Raw genomic sequence first — 20861 nt, 5'->3', positions numbered from 1 at the left:
GACGTCTGGTTGTTTGGGCATCTAGCCTAAGAGGATATCTGTATGGGTGTAATACCGGGGGGTCAAAATAACCAAGGGGGAAAGGTCTAATACCAGGGCCCACCGTTTCTGATCCGTCCCAAAACAATCTATCAGCCACATTTGGGCAGTTAAAATTTACTACCACACAATCACCGGGTATACATTTGGTTCTCCTCCCTAGCCACGCGACCCGTCTAGCAGAAATACCATGCAGGGTAATGTCAGCTCCTCCGCTGCTGAGTTGGGAACACCATATTTTAGCCTGCCTCAATAGATCAAAATTGGTTTCCACTGCCCCTGTATTTATTTGAGGAACCCCGGTTAGAACTGCTACTAGGGGCGCCGCATCAGGTGGGAGATTTAAGGTAGGACCCCGGTTAGAGATAGGCTTTGTGTGGCCTAAGGCAGATTTAAAAGGTGCCAAACCAACTCCTTGCTTTAAAGAAGATTCTTCGGAGCTGGTCAGCCGCCCACTATAATTGACCTCTTCCCTGGTCCCCAACTTCTCTACACTAGGGGTTGCGCTGTTGGTAATTACACACAATTTGAAGTTTCTAATGGTGCATATTGAACAATCTGTGAATTGGGGCTCTCCCATGCCTCCCGCGACTCTACTAACCTAGGATGTTGAACCCTATATTCCTTTATAAAGCGATCAATGTGGTTGCATTTATTTAAAAGGTTAGCCACACAAGAGTTAAGGGTGTCCACAATGTCTTTGGCGATGTTCACAAGGGCAGGCTCCAGCCGTGATTCAAATAAATGTTCCATTCCATCTGCTAAGTGATCCGTGTGTCGTACTTCTGGCGGTGCATTATCTGAAGACAAGCTAACGTTATTATGCTTTTGTTTTTTTTTTAGAGTGCCTTAGAGTGCCTTCGTTACCCCCTTGATCCTACGTGTCCAATACAGTCTTGACCCTGAGTATGCACCTCACTATCCTGATCAGGAGCCCCAGTTCCGTCTAGATTGACCTGCGTGATCTGTGGAGGTTTCACGATCACCACGGTAGGTTCAAGAGGGGTCGGGGGAACAGGCTCCGAATGTAGTGTAGCAGCAGAGACATCCAGCATGGTAGGAACAACATCCAGGCCCAGTTCTTTCTCGGCATTGGCAATTTCTGCACTGAGGACCCCAACTGCCAATGTGAGATAAGATATTATGGACTCAGATTTCCTGGGGACTTTAGCTTTCTTACCTTCGCCTCCTGCGGTATTTAGTTTTCGTTTCCCCATTTCCACAGCCCAGAGGGGTGGCCCAGTCCGGCCTCTGCTGGCCCCTGAGAGCCACAGAGGGCCCGCCCTTTGCCCGGGCTTCACCCGGCGTCCCGCGACACGGGGGCGCGCTGTTTAATTGCACCTCCTGGCGCTGTGCTGGCGTCTATGGTGCGCGCCGCCGCTTAGCCTGCCGGGAGATGTAGTCCAGAGGCGACGGCGCGAGGAGAATACGCCTGATGACTTGTGGCGGTGGCGGTGAAGCAACCCTCTCCCCTGCTGCCTCTGGTCTCAGGCAGTGTCCACTGGAGAAGAAATGCAGGTAAGGACCCCCGCTCCTGCCGGGGGCGCGATGTTTAAATGCGCCTCCTGGCGCTGTGCTGGCGTCTATGGTGCGCTCCGCCGCTTAGCCTGCGGGGAGATGTAGTCCCGGGGCGGCGACGCGAGGAAAATACGCCTGATGACTCGTGGCGGTGGCGGTGAAGCAACCCTCTCCCCTGCTGCCTCTGGTCTCAGGCAGTGTCTGCTGGAGAAGAAATGCAGATAAGGACCCCCGCTCCTGCCGGGGGGCGCGCTGTTTAAATGCGCCTCCTGGCGCTGTGCTGGCGTCTATGGTGCGCACCGCCGCTTAGCCTGCCGGGAGATGTAGTCCCGGGGCGGCAACGCGAGTAGAATACGCCTGATGACTCGTGGCGTGGCGGTGAAGCAACCCTCTCCCCTTCTGCCTCTGGTCTCAGGAAGTGACCGCTGGAGAAGAAGTGCAGGTAAGGACCCCTGTCTTTTTGTATTATGCGCAGGGACAGAAGATCAGACTTCTAGATTTTCGGAAGAGAAGGAGAATCTTAAGAGCGAGCTGCATAGCCTTACGCTATCCTGACCCATTTGACGTGAGTACTTCTTAGGAAGGCTACACGTGCTGACACCTTTAGGAATTGATATAAGGGACATAGGCAGGACCCTCAGAGAGAGTAGTGTAGGGAAAGATAACTCATGCTTTCCTTCCTAATGATTAAGGAGTTAGACTCAGCCTCAATCCTGTGTTGTATTTTAATTCTAGAGTTAGTCACATTAGGCCTTCTGTGCCAAATTAATTATATGCATAGGTTCGGCTCTGTATTGATCTTATGTACCTATATTCGTTGATTCTCAGATGTATTTACATTCAAATATTTTTGGCCTTATAATAAAATCAATAAACTGGAAATCGAAGTCTATGGTCTTGTAAGCATGACTAAATTGTAAGTAAAACCTTGAAGTGTTTGCTCCCCTCAACCACTTTCAGCAGGCAAAAAAAAGAACATCAGTGCTAAATTTGGAAGGGAAGGCAAGGACTAAATTTAGCGTAATCAGTTTCAGTCTCAATTCCTGAGAGGAGAATGCAACAGCACATTTTAAATGTAATGGAAATGGTGTTGCAACTGTGATTAGCAGTTGCAAGAATGATTCTGTAAGCCAAATAAATATTAGTTACCATGGAAAGGATCCATTATGCCATATGCTTCCTGAACTCAGCATTTCTGTAGCTGTGCAGGCCTTCTAAAGTACTGCAGCTGTATTGCACTATACTAGCTATTAGCAATTAACACAACCAACAGACAGAATACTGTTTTGGCTCAGGTCATGTTAGCCCTACAGTCATAATGTTGTAGTGCAGAAGATGACCAATTACCAATGTATTCAGAGTTTACACTGCTAGCATGCCGCTGTCTGAATTAGAGACCACATTCAAAGGATCCAAAACATGAAAAAGAAATGGATTTTACCAGGGGGAACGGAATTCCCACCACTTTATGCTCAATACTGATTACATTCTTTCATTAAGGAAGGGCCCGAGAATGCTGCATTGGTACTAGAACGCCCAAACACAACTGCTCGTTCAATAGAGATTACTTGATTGATGTTTTTCACAATTTTACCCTTGCTTTTCCATATATTTAGACTGTCTTTGCCCGCACATTTTGTCCAGGATTACCGTGAAATATCTAAAAATGAAAACATTGAGAGTGCAGTTTTTCCACTGGCCTAGTAATCTTGATTTTTCTGGTAACTTTTGCTCCCATCTGAAGCAGGATTACCCTAATCTCAGAACGAGCGCCATAACTGTATATACACAAATGCATACCACAACATTCCCAGTAGATGAAGGCTCTAGACTTGGAAACGTCTGTTGGTCATCTGAGTTTATTTGCAAGGATCACACTTCTTGACAAGTAATGCTCAAACAACTGAATGACTCTAACCACCAATCCCCAAGCATATACACATCCCCCCACTTGATTACATACACAATCCCTTCCATGAGCAAGAGCTCGTTACAAAGCGGAAAGGCCACATATGGAATAGGCACAAGCACTACACAACCGCATTAGGCTTGTGTCCATTTCACAATAATACATTAATACAAATGTAAACAACAATGCGTGAGCATAAACTCTCGGGCGCATGCAACACACCTTCCCACTGTATTTTCTTTTCAACTTAAATCACAGTCCTGGAACCTCATGGGTGGACTCTGAGATATCACACTTCTATGAGCATCCTTGACAATATCTGCAACACCAGAATCAGTGTTTTTAACACACTCCTGTTCCTTCACATCCAGTCAAAATCACTTTATTCGATTATTCAAAATCATAAAAGCATGTTAAAATACCCAACACGTACAAAACATATAACACTCAAAATCCATCATTATTAAAATACAGCTCCAAAAATTCAGCAGTGAAATATAAAATACATAATATAAAGGGAGAATCCATTATACGGAGAAATGAGTAATAACAATTTCTTTTTCTTCTTGCTCTAACTGCTGCAACTATAAAACTAGCGATAATAAAAATTTCCCAAGGGCTATTCAAAATCTGTAGATATGTTAAGGCTGGTCTAATCTGCACAAAGCCTTTATCTTTTTAAATGGGGAAAAATAAAATGCGTCCGAATCTGCAAGTAGTGGTCACAAATCATTACGAAATGCAGAGTATCTTCCCTCGAAAAACTATTGCAAGAACAGGGTCCTAGATCCTCTGACTTTTTCCAGCTTTATGGTTCGGCCAATAAAAAGTGTAAAAAATTCAACCTAAACCTCGTCAAGAGAAAGCGATGTCGAGGCTAAGTGACTATGTCCAAATAGGGCTCCCTCATTAAAGAAGATTTTAAGATCTGATGGGCACGGACTGTTGGTTTTAATAGCTCAATTGCCTTTCTTTCTGCGGATGTCAGATGCAAAAATGAAGTCTTTGCCCATCCCAGATCGTTTTTACATATTATTTCAGGGTAGTCAAAGACCTCTGGGCGACCAAGCGCCCTTGCTATGCTGCTCACATGACTAAACCATGGAATACTGCTAGCACCGTCCAGTGTGATACAATCGCGGATAATCTCTTGGTTCAGCACTAATTCTGGGTTATACCAGATCAAAATACATTTAAGAAAGGGGGCTATTTTGATTACGTCAGACACATAACCAACACCCAATTCTTCATGGACTGCAAATGAGGGCGTGGACTGGGGGACTGAGCGGAATGAGAGCAGACATCTTAGAAATGTGTTTCCACCAATTGAAGTTCTATGCAATTTCTATACCCCAAAAACACATTGCTCCTCAGGTTATCCAAGCATACCATCAAACATACCTTCCTACCACTAAACAATGATACCCTGTAAAGATTTCAAACACCACCCCCATAGCTATGCACAGGATTCCTGAAAACGAGTTTAACTCTTGTGGGATCCGACAAAATAGCGCAACCTTTTCCATCCATTCTCACTTTTTTGTTCCGGACCATGTCACCAACCTTCACATTCTGCTTGCTTGCATCACCTTTCCTTCTCCTCAAATCCTATTTCATTTTAGACTTATACTACTCCACCCTGCATTGACTCCCTTTAAAATCCACCTCAGCAATTTCATCTACATTGCCCTGTTTCTTTTTTAACCATCAGTGTACCAACGTAGTGCTTGGTTAGCTCCCCTCAACAATTCAAATAGACTCGCTGAAGCTACCGATTTGGGAGAAGCCTTATATGCTAACACCATAGAGTGCAATGTATTTCTCCAGTTCAGGCCCCCCTTCACAGAAAACTGGATAGCTTCTTTAACCAAGTGGTTGAACCTCTCAACCTACCCATTCCCTATTGGGTAGAACACACCAATTATTTTAGGTGTCACTCCACACTTGTCCATATAGCTCCTATTTATTTACTGATAAATGGGGGTCCATTGTCAGTCACAACTTCATGGGAAATACCATCCCTACAGAAAATGTCATCTAAAAACTCAACCACAGTCTCTGAGGTGACTTCCTTTATCTTCTTACCCTCCAGCCTCTTGGAGTAGTAATCGACCAGCACAATCCCAAATGCCTCCTGCCTAGGTAACACACAGGGCCGGACTGTGAACCAAAACTGGCCCCGGTAAAGTGCTCGGCCGTCGGCCCGGGGGGAGATTGGGGGTGCGACCGAGCTCTTTGCCGGGGCCGGTTTTCGGCCGATTTTGTTACAGGGCCAATTTTGCAGCTATGCTGCATAAACGGCCCTGTAACAAATACGGACCCCAGGGGCCCAAAACCGGCCCCCACCCTTGCGCCGCACCGGGGGAATTGCCCGGTGCCCGCAACTGCCAGTCCGGCCCTGGTAACACAGCACATAGACCAATAATATCTAGACCGAATTTACACCATGGAGCTTCAGGGAATTCAATGGGCTGCAGATCAGTACACATAGCTTTAGCTGATTTATCACAATATTCCCAGTAAATGAAGGCTCTAGACTCAGAACATTCGTCCAGGTAAGCCAAGTTTATTCGCAATGATCACACATCTTGAAAAGTAAGGCTCAAACAACTGAATGATTTTAGCCGCTAACCCCCAAACATATACACATACACATCCACCCCCTCACTTGAATATATACACAATCCCTTCCATGAGCCAGGGCTCGTTACAAAGTGGAAAGGTCACAAATGAAATAGGCACGAGCACCACACAACTGTGTCACACTCGACTCCATTTCATAATAGTATATCAATATAAATTTAAACACCTATGCATGACTGTACATAAAGACTTCGCTCGTGCACATGCAATAATATAACCATCCTCTTTGTGTATGTCTAAAACACATTGACGCTTCTCTTAAATGGATTATGGTGCTTTAACCCGTTGCATGCTCGTGACAGAACCGTTCCATCATGAGCCTCGGGTGGGCTGTGCTGGTGACGGAATCGTTCCGTCACGGCCCGCTTGCCCTGCCTGCGCGCTGCGAATTCCAGGCCTGCGCTGAGCTTTCTGATGAGCGGGCGGGGCAGTGACGGAACCGTTCCGTCACAAGCACAGCTCACCCGAGGGCCGTGATGGAGCGGTTCCGTCACGAGTACGGGAGCACTGCGCGGCCCCACCTCCCCCTTAGCGCTGCGGTAGAATAGCCGCCGCAGCTAAGGGGTTAAGAGAAAATGGGTGAAATCAAGATTAATCAAACATGGCCAAGAGGCCTCTCATTGATAGAGTCCTGTAAACCCCGGTGTAAAACACGAATGTGGCAACAGCAATAGCACAGGTGGGAGGTGGTGTATGACCCCTGGATTAGAGCATTTAGGTGTAAATGAGAAACACACATTGTAATAAAGATATTCATTTTTGTTTTGTTTTTGCTGATAAGATTTAGCAAGTAGTGACCTTCAACGAATTCTTTTATTGTACAGTATTACACATGTTTGTGATGTAGTAACAATTATCCTAAATCAGAAAAATGTACAAATGTGCAGTGACACCTCCAAATGTTAATCAGGCCATTTACCTACAGCTGACACAACGCCTTATTGACGTAAACTCTTGTTGAGGCATTACAGGGTATTTTCTGTATTTCGTCATTCTGAGACTGCTAAATTAAGTGTAGTTGATTTAATTATAGTAAGCCTTTTATTTTGAGCGCTACAAAATGTAGATGTTTCCCTATTATATTAGGATTAGATATGTGTGTCAATATATACACACCCGTATTATTCTTATCGGTTGCTCTCCTTTCTTTCTTGCCTCCCTAACTAGTTAATATATTCTAAGCGGACTACTACTCACCAGAAAGCATGAATAACTATAGATCAAATTACAATCTGAAAACTAGCTTTGATTAATGAGATTTTGTCATTACTCCTTAGTCTCCAAGTCAAATGAAATCCTTTATTTAAAAAATATGCGTCTTTAGATATCGAAAAAAAACAGATATTACTAAAAAATCTATATGTGAGAATCCCGCTTTAGACAGCCTGCCACTGCTACACTATATTTACAACAACGTATGCCACACCTGCTAACCATGATAAATGCCCCCATGCACTGCACTCAATAGCCTAATGTGATAAATATTTGACTAACCTACTCTTTCAATAACAACCCTGTTACTGTGACTCAGATTCGAAAAAAATCTATCTCAGAAAAATCCAATGGCTGCACCAGGAACCGTGTTTGTTTCAAAGTCAGCTGCCCATTAATTCAGCGCATGGTTCTGCAAATACCATATGGGCCATTACTCATATTTCTCTGAACAACTGCGTTACCGTTTAGTGTAAGAACAGAGTTTTTACCTGTGGCAACAGCTGCGTCTTTTCTTTTACAACGTGATTTGAAAGAACTATTGTAAATTTGCTAAAATGGCTGCTTTTGAAGTTTGTGTCTCAAATGTAAAATGGCACTCATTCAAACTCTGAAAATGCTCAGCTAAGGCAGCGAATGTGAGTGTTTCTTATTATTGTTATAATTAGTGCACATTTTTCTAGCTTCACCTGCGTTCCTTTCTGCAGAATCTCGAGATTTGATTGCCTGCATACATTAGAGGCGCAAATCATTTTCCAAGTAGGAAGATCTAGTCAATCAGTGTTGCTTGAATAGAAATGGATTTGATAAATTGAGTGATTATTATGCACCAATGAAAACCTCTACAAATCAGTACATTGGCTCCGTTGCTGGTAATTGCTCTGGCACAAGCTGTTAATTAAGTGAGTTCTTTGATTTCATAAACACAGAAAATGAACTACATTAAAATGAGATAGATGTTGTCAAGTCTTTCTTAAGATATCACATATAGGGCTGTTCTTATCCCTCCTCTCAGACGTTAAAATCTAATAATTGTGAATTACGGAATTCTGACAGGATTCAATAAGAGGCCCGCGCTCCCGTGTCGTCGTATGATGTAAGCATGTTGCATGGATGCCAGTCAATGCTAATTCGGTGGCTTCATTTAAACTGCATTGTAAACATAATATCAGTGCATATTGAATCCATGTATGGAAAGATATATATTTTATCCTATATTAGAAATCTCAATGTCCATCTTCAGATAGCCCTGGCGACCACTATATCACTCTCGACTTCTAAAAAAGGCAAAATAATCATGATGTTGACAATTTGTTGTGGTATCATATGATAGGGACGTTTCCTAATTTAGATTTTTCCTAATAGTTCTCATGGGCCAGAGTATTTTTATGGAGGGGTTGAATAATTCAATGCCAGTTGTTTAATAGCACTTTATCTTCTTGTGTTTTTCCCCTAGGGAAGGTATGTTTTTTTCCGCGGATAAACCTCTTCTCTTACACTCATAACAAGTTCACAATTCTTCTGATGCCATTGTCGATTTCCAAAGGCATTTACTTTTGTCTCAGTGCAATACGTTATTTATTTATTTTTGTAGGGTCTGTGAGAATTGGCATGCCAGATAGACTGATGCTCTTCTGCAGCATGGTGTCAGTAACTCTACGCTGGTGGACGGCATTTCCCTTCATCTCCAGGTTACATGCTTGGATACTGCCAAGGTATAACCAGCCTTCTATCTTTCAGAAGCTCGTCAAATCAGTACCATTGAAGTAGGTAAAAATAACATCTGGGAAGGTTTATAGCAGTGCACATGCGTTTTGACTGTCCATTGTCTCCCTTGCAGCACTGCCACATTGGATTGGTGGCCTTAGATTCATGCATACCCCTTTCTATAATATGTATTGCCTCAGCACCATTTTATACCTCAGCAACTTAAGGGGTGCTTCTTAATTTGCATGGATATGTACCCTCATGAAAATTAGGGAACACATGTTCTTTTGTGACTATGCCATATTATTGCAGAAGATGCCTGGGCAAAAAAGTTGTCATGGGTTGAACAATTGTGTACTCTCTAGGAAGTGGTATAGATTTAACACACCAGAGGGTGACCTTTGCTTGGACGGTCCCAGGTGACCTCAAGGAATCTGCTCCAGGGGCACACTGTGTTCTTCTTCTCCCCCAAAGCTAGGCCAGCTCCCTCCGCACTGAGAATCTTTTTTTTTAATATATATATTTTTTATTGTGTTATGTCAGCAAGCATTCTTCATAGATTATAACATAAATAAGATTGCAGTTTCTACAAAGCACAAATCTTAATATGTACATCGTAGTACAACATAATTCAATATTCAATAATTAATTCCTTCATAAATACGTTCAAAAATTCATATCCATTTTGACAAAGGAGACCAAAGATTCTGACCGAATAGTTTTTCCTTACCCCTTTTGTTTTGTATGCAGCTATCTCTAAATGATATATGGATAATAATCTAGGTTGCCAATTATTGAAGACTGGTGAATCTGGATCTAACCATTGCGCAGTGATACATAACCGAAAAATCGACATACAAATAAATAGAAATCCTTCCTCTGCTCCCGTCCTGAATCCAACTTGATTTGACTGCATGCCCAAGATTATCATCTCTGCTGATAATTGCAGACGGATCCCCAAGCTGGCATTTAAAAAATATTGAACATCAGTAATAAATTGTAGTCATTTAGGACAATGAAAAAACATATGAGCAGAATCCGCGGCAATACAGCCGCAGCGGTTACATTTATCACCTCTTTTTGATTTCCATTTTGCCAACTTACTTGGGGTATAGTACAGATCAAATATAGACATAAAGTGCTGGCTTTTTAGTGAACCATTAAACAAGACTTTACTTGATAATTCGATTACTCTAGTCATGTCTATTTTATCAGTTTCCAAATTTCTTTGCCATTTGTCCTCAATAAAACATAAATCGTCTTGTAAACTATTTAACAAAAGTTGGTAAACTGAACCAATTCTATGTTTTGCTCTTATCACTTCCAATATGTCGATTCTTTCCACCTTTAACTGATCCTGGATCCTTCTTTGATCCAAGAAGCTTTGAATTTGAAGATACATAAAAAAAAGTCTGTCCTAGCCAAATTATATTTATGCTGCAAGCAAGTGAAGGAGGCAAGTTGTTTCCCCTGATATAGATCTCCTAATACACATATCCCTGCTGAATACCATCTAGCCATCACTTAATCCCTAAAAACGTCTGGTAATGGACAGCAAGTATTTAAGGGTGTGTAAAAGTTCAAGTTGAGATTCAGACCAAATCTAGCTCTTAATTTTTTCCATGATTTCAAAAGCAGTCTATAGAATTTTAAATTTCGTTTTTTTATAATAGCTAGGCTCAATTATTCTGACTAAACATTGTTTAGCCTCATCACCCAATACCATTTCGTAAATTGAAGGGCTGACAGATTCTTCTAGTATTGTATCATGAAAGATCAAAACACCCATGTATTTCAGCAATACTGCCCAATAATACAGCCGAAAACTTGGGATCCCCCAGCCTCCCCTAACTCTAGGTAATGTACACCACTTCATTGCTCTCGTAGACCTAAGATAACCCCACAGAAACCTAGAGCACAGTCTCTCAATATTAATAAAAAAGGAGGTTGGAAACAGCAGAGGAATCGTACTAAAAAAAATCAAAAATTTCGGAAAAATTTACATTTTTAAAACATTACAATGACCACATAAAGATAAGAGAAGATTATTCAGCCTTTCCAAAGTTTTATTCACAGAACCTAATATGGGATCCACATTCAGCCGCACTATGTCATCCATTTTTGCTGAGATTTTAATACCCAGATAGAGAGCCTCAGAAGAAAACCTCATATCTTTTGGGCGACCTCCATCCGAATGAATAAGCTGTGTTTTGGCAATATTCAATTTATAGCCCGAGTATGCCGCAAATCTTTCAGCCGATTCTACTATCTTTGGTAGAGCACTCTTAATATCTGTAGTTACAATAGCGACGTCGTCTGCATATGCAAACACCTTGTACGCTACCTGATGTATCCTCACCGGGGTGATTCCTGTTTCCTTTTCCAATCTGGTTAAAAAGGGGTCAATATATAAAGCAAATAACAAGGGGGAACAGGGACAACCTTGTCTGGTCCCCCGTGTTATTGCAAAACTGCCCGAAAAGTCCGCGGAAATGCGGATTGCAGCTTTCGGGTATGCATACAATGTTTGTATCGCATTATTAAATTCTTTAGGAAATCCCTTCCAGATTAAAATAGACCATAAAAACTTCCAAGACACCCTGATAAATGTTTTTTCCGCATCTAACAGAGCTACTGCTACAGGAGATCTAGTAGCTTGTGCCCAATCCAAGAGAGAAACAATCCTTTTTACGTGATCTGTTGTAGCTCGGTTTTTGTATAAATACATGCTGCCTTATTGAAACTAAACTTGGCATTAAATCAATCAATCTATTGGCCAGTATCTTTGAATAGACCTTGCTATCCGCATTAATAAGTGAGATTGGTCTGTATAAAGCCATAACGGTATCAACCTTGTCTTTCTTCTTGAAAATTACAATGGTTGCCATAGACCAAGATTATGGGGAATTACTCAAAAAGGCTTGTTGACATAGTTCTATCAGTTCTGTTTTTAATATTTTTCTAAAGGTACGATAAAATTCGAGGGGAATATTATCCGGTCCCATAGCTTTCCCTGAAGCTAAACCTAACAAGACTGCTTCTATTCCTTCCCACATTATGGGAGCTGCCAACAGTGTTTTTTGTATTTCTATAAGTTCTGTGGTGTCTAAATTCTCCAAATATGCCACAGCACCATTCTCAACTCGTTCCCCGTTTATTGGTTCACTATATAATAGTTGATAAAAGTTTTGAAAGGCTTTTAATATGCCAGTTTTAGACTCTTTCATGGCCCCATTCAAATCGAAGATCTTTGAAATATCATTAGAGACTGCTTTTTGAAGTAATCTTTTTGCTAAAACTCTTCCAGTTTGTTCGCTAAATTCATAACATTCTGCCTTATGTTGTTTATGTTTGGCTGCAATTTGATCAGCTATGTTAGAATACACTGTGGCCCTTTTAATTGTTAAATCTCTTTGTGCAGCTTCTATATCCTGACCCAATCTGATCTTATCAGCTAGCTTACGTTCTGCCAGCATAACCATGTCTGTTTCCTTCTTAAATTTTAATCCATCTTGATTTACGTCGAAAATTCATATAACTAAGAGTTTCTCCCCTGACTATCGCCTTAAAAGCACCCCAAACAATATTATTAGATGTAGTATTTTTATTGATTTTAAAAAAGTCCTCTATAACTTTAACCATATGTTGACAGTAGTCCTCCTCAAGTAATACATTTCTTTCAAAAGACCAGATACCTCTCCCTGTTCTTGTGTATGGGCCCAAACTTAATTCAAGTAATAATGGATTATGATCAGATATGAGTTTTGGCAAAATTTCAATGTTAACTTTTCTTGTAAGTTGTTGCGAAATAAAAAAGTAATCCAAACAAACAAATTTCTTGTGTGGAGCTGAAAAAAGTATATCCCAATTCTTTTGCGTGAAACATGTTCCACACATCGATAAGCCCATGTTCTATGGTTAACTCACGTAGGGCCCTAAAAGTCCAATACTTTCTCCCAACATACCCTCGTTCCTCCGAATATCAAAATCTGCATCCATATGAACGTTAAAGTCCCCACAAATAATCGCTGGTTGAGGCCATAGAGCTAATTTGGTATTGATAAAATTCATAAGCTCAGAATCATCCAAATTCGGACCGTATATAGTACAAACAGTAAATCTATTCTCATCAATCTTAAATTCTCCCTTTACCCATCTTCCCCATTTATCTTCCAAGGTCTTTAAACAAACCCCCTAAACCCTATTTCATAAGAATCGCTACCCCTCTCTTGATCCCTGTTTGTTTTGAGCATACCACTAAGTCTAGACCTAAGTCTTTCAGCCTCTCTTTTCCCAAGGAATATGCGTTTCTTGTAAACATAATATGTCAATTCGTAATAGTTGAATAATTTTAGCCAATACGTCCCTTTTCTTATAATCATGGAGCCCACTAATATTTAACGTGCATATCCTTAATTTCCTATCAATTTAAATTAAGAGAAGAGAAAAAAAATTCTACTATTTCGAGATAAATGATTTGTGCTACATATGTTGCATGCCTCTTTTTTGTATTTATATAATAGTTCACTGTGTAATGTAACATCAAAAAAAGAATACACACTTCCGACAGAAAAGGAATGCTGCTGACTTAACACCCGCCCACCCCCACCGCCCCCCCACCTCACCCTCCACCTTTCCCTTCTCCCTTCATCCCACCCAACCCACCATATGAGGCACAAAGACTATAAGTCCCTGAGAATATCGAGTGCCACCCCCATCTTTACTAGGTTAGGAAAAAGAATATCATTATCATTAAACTCAACTTAGAATCCCCTTAGGCTGGGTGTTCACACTGTAAATAAACAAAAGTTGCAAGCTTATCCCGTCATAATTGCAACAGATATTCTTTGGCCGCAATCTCAGAAAAAAAGAACCTAGTTTGTCCTTTTACAGTGATCTTCAGTTTAGCCGGATTTTGAAGATAGACTACCGCCCCCTTTTCTTGAAACCCTGGAATAAGCTGACGTAGATGTCAGCGTTTTGATACAGTAGCCAGACAAAAGTCCGGCCGGACAAAGAAATTACAGCCTTTTGCCTGTCTTTTTTGGTCAGGCCTAGCAAGCCCAAAAACCGCTTCTCTAGCTAAATAATTGCTAAAACGAACGAGAATAGCTCTTGGGCGATCATCCTCTCTTGGCGTTCCTCTTTTAATGGTAAACGGAAACCAATGCGCTCTCTGTATTTCCATAGACCAGTCCCATAAAGTCAGCTCTGGAAATGCTTCTGAAAAAAGTTCACAAACGAATTTTCGAACATCAAACTCAACTCTTCCCTCTGGAACCCCCAGAATTTGTAAATTATTCCTTCATGCTTGATTTTCCAAATCCGAAAGTTTGAAACTAATATCATCACGTTGGGCTATTATAGAGTTAATTTCTGACTTCTGAGCGGCCAAATCATCCTCCAGTGTCGATATTCTTGATTCTGCTTCCGTCATTCTGAGCGAGATATCAGAACATGTTTTTGCAACTTGCAATATAGCGTTCTGCACTTTTCGACATGTAGCTTGTGTGCGAGTATTTTCCAACTTTTTTCTGCTCTATGTTCCATCATAGTCTGATAAATCATCGATAATGTTACTTCCTGCTCAGGACTCTGTTTGTCAAACCCCTGAGCTTCTTCGGAAGGAACCTGTTGTATATTAAGTTCTGGAGAGGCCACACCCGTGTCTAGAGATTTATTTTTGAAACTCTGGGTCTTTCTTATTCTGTATTTTTTAACTGTAGTAATTCCCGGTGAGGTCTCGCTCATTCTCAGCTCATCATCCATGCTACTGCCGTCATCTTGGTAGTCAGCCCAGTCTTTACTCACACTTTCATCAGATGAGTGATCTGACATCGAGTAAAAATTATCTGCGATATCCCGAGAGCCTGCCAGATCTTGTGAGCAAGCACCTTCCGTTAGCACGAGTGAGTCTATGTCAGAAACAAAATTATCCAAAATGCCAGTGATTCCTTCTGTCAGAGGATTCGGAGAATTCACGGGGACTACAACTCCCAAAATACCGTTCACAGGCCTAATTCCCCAGTATATCCTGCTCCTCCGTCTTTCTCTAAATCATCGGGTAGTGCTTCTGCTACATCCTTTCGTAAACCAGTTAAAGAGAGGTCTTGAGATGGATATACCCCCTGAGTAGGAGAAGAACCCAAACAGGTCTCTTTACTTGCTATATTAAGTGCGTGCTTTACTGGGGTCTCTAAACTCGATGTCTGTACGTTCTTAGACAACTGTTTTTCAAATTGTGCTGGTAATGTTTGACCCCCTGCTTACCAGAGTGAGCAGCTAGACTCGCCTTCGTGGAGCGCTCCCCTCCTTTCTTTTGATTTATGAGTGAGGGAGCCTGTGAGGGAACCTGGGAGGCTGTTTTTTCTCCTTCTTTCACTTCTCCCACATCTCCCATATTTCAGTGATTTCCATTCTCTATACCTTCAGTCGATGCGGGCTGAATTCTTGTTTTTCCGCTTCTTGTGGTTGTTTTTGGAGGCATTCTGGTCTGCGATCCTCCAGTCCCACAAATTGCTCCCAGGTGCAGTCCGGGAAAGAAAGCCGGGAACTGGCAGACCAGGACTGTCTGTGTTCCGATAAGCAAAAGCAGGCACACCATCAAATAATCAGTGTGAGGAGTCCGTAGTATACTGTCACTATCTATCAGCAGGATTTCCGCGACGGTGCCGGTAAGTCGGTCGTTAAGCTTTGTTCGAATGTCTAAGCAAGAGCTTGATTGCCAGGAACACCGTGAACATGCCGCTTCAGATCCTTCTTTTTCCCAACCCGGAGCGGGGAACTAGCTGCTCACACAGCCATCCCTGCGGCCGCCGCCTTGCCTCTACCCCTGAATCAGGTCCGCACTGAGAATCTGGGCGATTCATTGTTCTGTCTTTCACAACTGCTCTTTTATTATTGCTGTTTGCATTGCAGGGAATATGAAGCCCCTGCAGTAGTCTCAAATTATCTTATGTGTCCTGCACCTGTTTGGTCGGGTAAAAAGTTGACAGCTATTCCAGCACTTGCTATGTAAATTAAGATACCTAAACAGTGGTGAGCACAAAGGGCGAAAAAAGACAGCAATGGTTCTTGAGCGTCTCTTGCTGAAGGCTCAAGGAGGGGCCTGTCCCACAAGTCCTCATGTCAGGTTTGTCAGTGAAAAAGACGAAGGAGAGAACCTTTCTTTAAATTAGGAGGGCCAACTATATTTCCTGGAAGGCACCAGATTTGGGAGCTAAGAGGCATTTTCTCGTCCCACTGTTTCACCTATCGATTAGGGGGAGGGTCGCTTATAAACAGAATGTGGATACTCCAACCTATATAGGTGGTCAACTTCAGTTAGTCTGGTAGAGAGCAGTGCTGCCATTAAATGTTTCATCCTGAGATCTTTTCATCTTTCTATGGCGAGTGGAGTTAAGGAGATAAAAATAGGGGAGAGCAGTCTAGGCTGTAACAATGGGGTCCTGAAGCCTTTTCACTTCTCTGTAGGAAAGGTTGACTGACCTGGAGCTGCTACAAAGGATAAAGATAGGAACACCAATATATAATCAATATTCTAATTCGACATATGCAGGAGGAACTGTTGAAAAATATATATATTTGAAATAATGTAAAGAATAGTAAATAAAAGTACTTATGTAATCCTTCATAATGAGTGTGTCTATCATACTATTGTGATTCTTGGTAAGTGGTGTCAGAAGATAGAAAAGGCTTTTGACATGGTGGGTTGGAAGTACTTGTTTCATATTTTGAGGGTCCTGTGATTTGATGATGAGGTGATGGGTTGGATCCCGCTGTTATACTCGCTGTTAGGGATTGCAAAATTGCTTCAGACAGATGGTAGGTGCTTAGTGGTACATAAAAAGGATGCACTCTGTCGCCTCTGCTCTTTGCACTTGCGATGGAGGTACTGGCTGCCACTATGCCTAGGAAAGAATTAAACAGAGGTATTATGCTGTATAGGTACCATCATCTAATATCATCATATGCGGGCAATTTTCTTATGTACTTCAATAACCCTGTATTGGAGGTGACTCCACTGTTTGATCAATTAGATTGATTTGGGCAGCTGTTGAATCTCAAACTACATAAAGAGAAATCATGTTTGTTTCCACTTTGTGATTGGGGGGATACAGCTGGTTTACCTCTCCTGCCATTGAGATGGGAAATTTGGTATCCAGATATAGCACAGAGAAATAGACACTTCAGAGGGTAACTTGGGGAAGACAATATCTGCCTTAATAGAGTCTGTACATTTGTAAAATAAACTGACAGTATCTGAAATAGGATGAATTGCTTTGTGGAAGATGGTGGCTCTTCCTAGGCTATTTTATTACTTTCCACATGTGCCATTAACTATTCTTTGGACAATTTGCAAAGTGCTGAATACTTGCTGTTAGACTTAATATGGGGTAGTTGCTGAAACGAGAATGCTTTATGTGAAGGGTGCTGTCTAGCACAGAAGGTGGAACCTACATGCTGTGCAATACAATGGGAGATATGTTTGAGCATCATGAGCTTCGAACATTTAAAGACTTGCCTGCTAGGGGGGCCTACATATTGGTGAATTTTTAACACATAGAGCAGTGACCGGCATAGTAAAAACTGCATGGGGGTTGGGACCGTGGGGTCATCAACACATATTACATTAGAAACATTATTAACCCACAGGTTCAGTCATAAGGCTGTAACAATATTCAATTGCTCACTAGTGAATGAGACTAAAATTAATTTGGGAAATGTATGTGCCAATTTGGAGAGTGATCTGCAGATACACTTTAATGACAGGAAGTGGGCTAAAGTGCTGGAGCACCCCGCAGTAGTGTCTCACAACACAGTGTTTAAGTTGCTTCAATATACATTGCTGCAAAGGACTTATTTGACTCCCTAAAGTCTTCATAAAATGTATCCCAAAGTCAGTGACACATGTTCCAGATGTGTTGCTGGAAAGCCAGGATGTTTAGGGGAGTACAACCACCCCCCCAGGGAAACACTTACTGTATGTGTTGTGCAGGAGTCTGCTTGGTAGAGGTTTCCTGCCCCCTCTTCATGCGACAGAGCATGGAGCCCTCCCAAGCCAGAAGTGGCATCATGAGGGTCATTCCTGGAGTGCTCTGAACTAAGAGCTGGCAATCCCTTACCCACCAACCCCTGACCCACCGTTCCTTCCACTGGGAAGTGTCTCCCCTGCTCATACTTCTGCCAGAGTGGGACTGCCAGACACCAGAATGGGTGGGAAACTTGTGGCAGACCCCCCATGTTCTCCTGACACTATGGGGTCACCCTCAATGATGGTATCCCAGTACAGACTAGGCTTCCCACCTGGTGCTCCCTCTGAGAATCATCCAGGCTCTGGGACTGGGTTTTGGGAAACCTGGGCCTCTGCTCACCTGCACCTCTCATCCTACTTTGAGAAGGGACATGGGACCCTCTACCCATCCCAATACCCTGGGAAGTATCAGGGCTACTGCAAGCCTCCCCTGCCTCCCTCAGGTGGGGAAAGCCTGAGCCACTCCCTTCAGGATCACTCCAAATGCCTCTTCAGAAGATTTGGCATCCACCAAGAGATCTGCCTCCAATGTAAGCTTACTGGGGTCAGAGAGCTAACACTCAACAGGGTGCTGGCATCACTGGAACGTCATGATGACACAAGCTCTCCAGCACTCCAATTGTCCAGCTCCTCAGATGAGTTAACCATACTACCCTTCACTCAACCATCCTGTGCCTTGAAAAGAAACCCACATCATTATCACAAGACTGGTGAGACAGTATCTGGTTGTCCCTGAAACTCAACCCACACTCATCTGTGGTGACTCCATACTTCTCCACCAGAGCTTCCTCCATTTCTGCATGTCATTCCCTTCTAGAAGCAGTAGGATGTATCTCCCACAACTAGGAATGTGAATCCCTGTGCCAGTTCCCCAACCCTCCTCAGGGATTCTGAGCACCTCTGGAGCTACCTATGCCTGAACCCACTGGTGTATGTCATTCCCCTCCTTGACATTGGGCACCAAGTCTCTAGGTATGTGGACCTTTTCTTCAGTACTGGGCATGGTATTTTCGCTGCCACCACCTGAGCTGCACTCAGCCCACCTGGTGCCCAGCTCTCTTATTCTCAGCTCATTAACTAAAATAATTTCCCTTCTCTCCATCTCCCATTTCTTTCTCTCCCTCCCCAATTTCTCAGAAGCGTATTCGCTCTCCTGATTCATCCTGAGCTTTACAAGCTCCAACTTGAGCCGTTGGGCTTTCCACCTTTTCTCTAGCTCCTCTGGAGATAGACCTGGAGAGGAAACACTGCTGCTAGCTCTGGAGTGGGCTCCTGCACCATTCAGACTGGCCCCCGGCCCACAGGCAATGCTGGCTTCGCCAGCCATCTCAGGTACAGACTCCTCTGAGTACTCAATAGCCTCCCTGGCTGCCTGCCAGCCCTCTGTGCCCTTTGCTGCTCTTCCTCTCCAGTGAGGGCTTTAAAAGAACACTTGGAATCCCATAAAGACTTTTTGAGCTGAGGCACCAGCTTCTCCCTCTCAAACACTAACTTTGCAGGTACTAATGATGGCTCACCAGTCTTAGACATGATTGTGGATCATCTGAAGAGATACCAGTAAAATAGAAAAATCAAAAACAGTATGTGGTTGTGTAATGGTCTGCGATATGGAGTAGTGTACACCAATCATTGTATGTAAAGTACAAACACAAGTCCTATCCTCATCTCTGACCACCAATGTTAGAAATTTGCACCCTGTCTAAGTAGGAACCCTCACTTTAGTCAGGCTAAGGGAGTCCTGAGGCTAAGATAACCCCTGCTCACACCCTTGGTAGCTTGGTATGAGCAGTCGGACTTATCTCACAGGCAATGTGTAAAGCATTTGTACATACATGCACAGTAACACAGTGAAAACACTACAAAATGATTCCACACCAGTTTAAAATGATAGCCAGTATTTATTTGAATAAAACAAGACAAAAAAACCAAAAAAACAACATACACAAATAAAGACATAATTCAAAGGTTAAAAAGTTAAATCCATAGAAATCAATCGATGCGTTTCATTTAGCGCAAAGTACCTTGGATGTGCCAAAACTCAAAGACGATGCAGGCACAGAGGAGGTGAGGTGCTGGAAAAGCAAAACGATACATCGGTTCCTTACTCTCAGGGGAACTGATGCATCGGTTCCTTACTACCTGGGGATGTGATGCAACAGTTGCTTAGTGCTACGCAGGGGAGGTGATGTGTTGGTTTCTTACTGGAAGGCCAGGTGATGCATCGAACTCCGGACACACGGTTCCTTACTGCTGGGCAATGTTGTTGAACAAATCTGCGCATAGTGAATATGCATCAAAAATCCACATGCACTATGTTGATTCTACAGCTGTGAATCAGACATTGCATTGGTGTCGGAGGGGTGCGCCATAGGCTTCTGTGATGTGGTGCTCGAAACTCATGCTGCGGTGGTTCTTCTGACATGCTGCAATGGAAAGCTGGGGACTGCGTTGAAAGCTATGGTCGATGCGCCAATTGGGAACCACTCTCCAGGGCTTGCAGCAGAGATGTGTTAAAGTTTGCAGCAATGCGTCCATAAAAACTGATACTGGGAGTCGATGTGTGGATTTTCTCCTTCAGTTCACCAGATTCCACTTCAAAGGACCCATCAACTGGATTTGGCACTACTTGGCAAGTCAGGATTCATCAGAAGAGCCTTGGCACTGGTAGGTGAAGTCCTTCATTGACCCTGAGACTTCTTAAAAGGAGACAAGCACACACAATCCCTTGGAGAGACTTGGACACAGGATACAGAAAGCAACGTCCAGTCCTTTCACTCCCAAGACAGCAGCGGAAACAGC

The sequence above is a fragment of the Lissotriton helveticus genome, chromosome 12, assembly GCF_964261635.1.
Source record: "Lissotriton helveticus chromosome 12, aLisHel1.1, whole genome shotgun sequence".
Taxonomy (NCBI): Eukaryota; Metazoa; Chordata; class Amphibia; order Caudata; family Salamandridae; genus Lissotriton; species Lissotriton helveticus.
The sequence above is the reverse complement of the archived record's forward strand: the minus strand, read 5'-3'. Positions refer to the sequence as shown.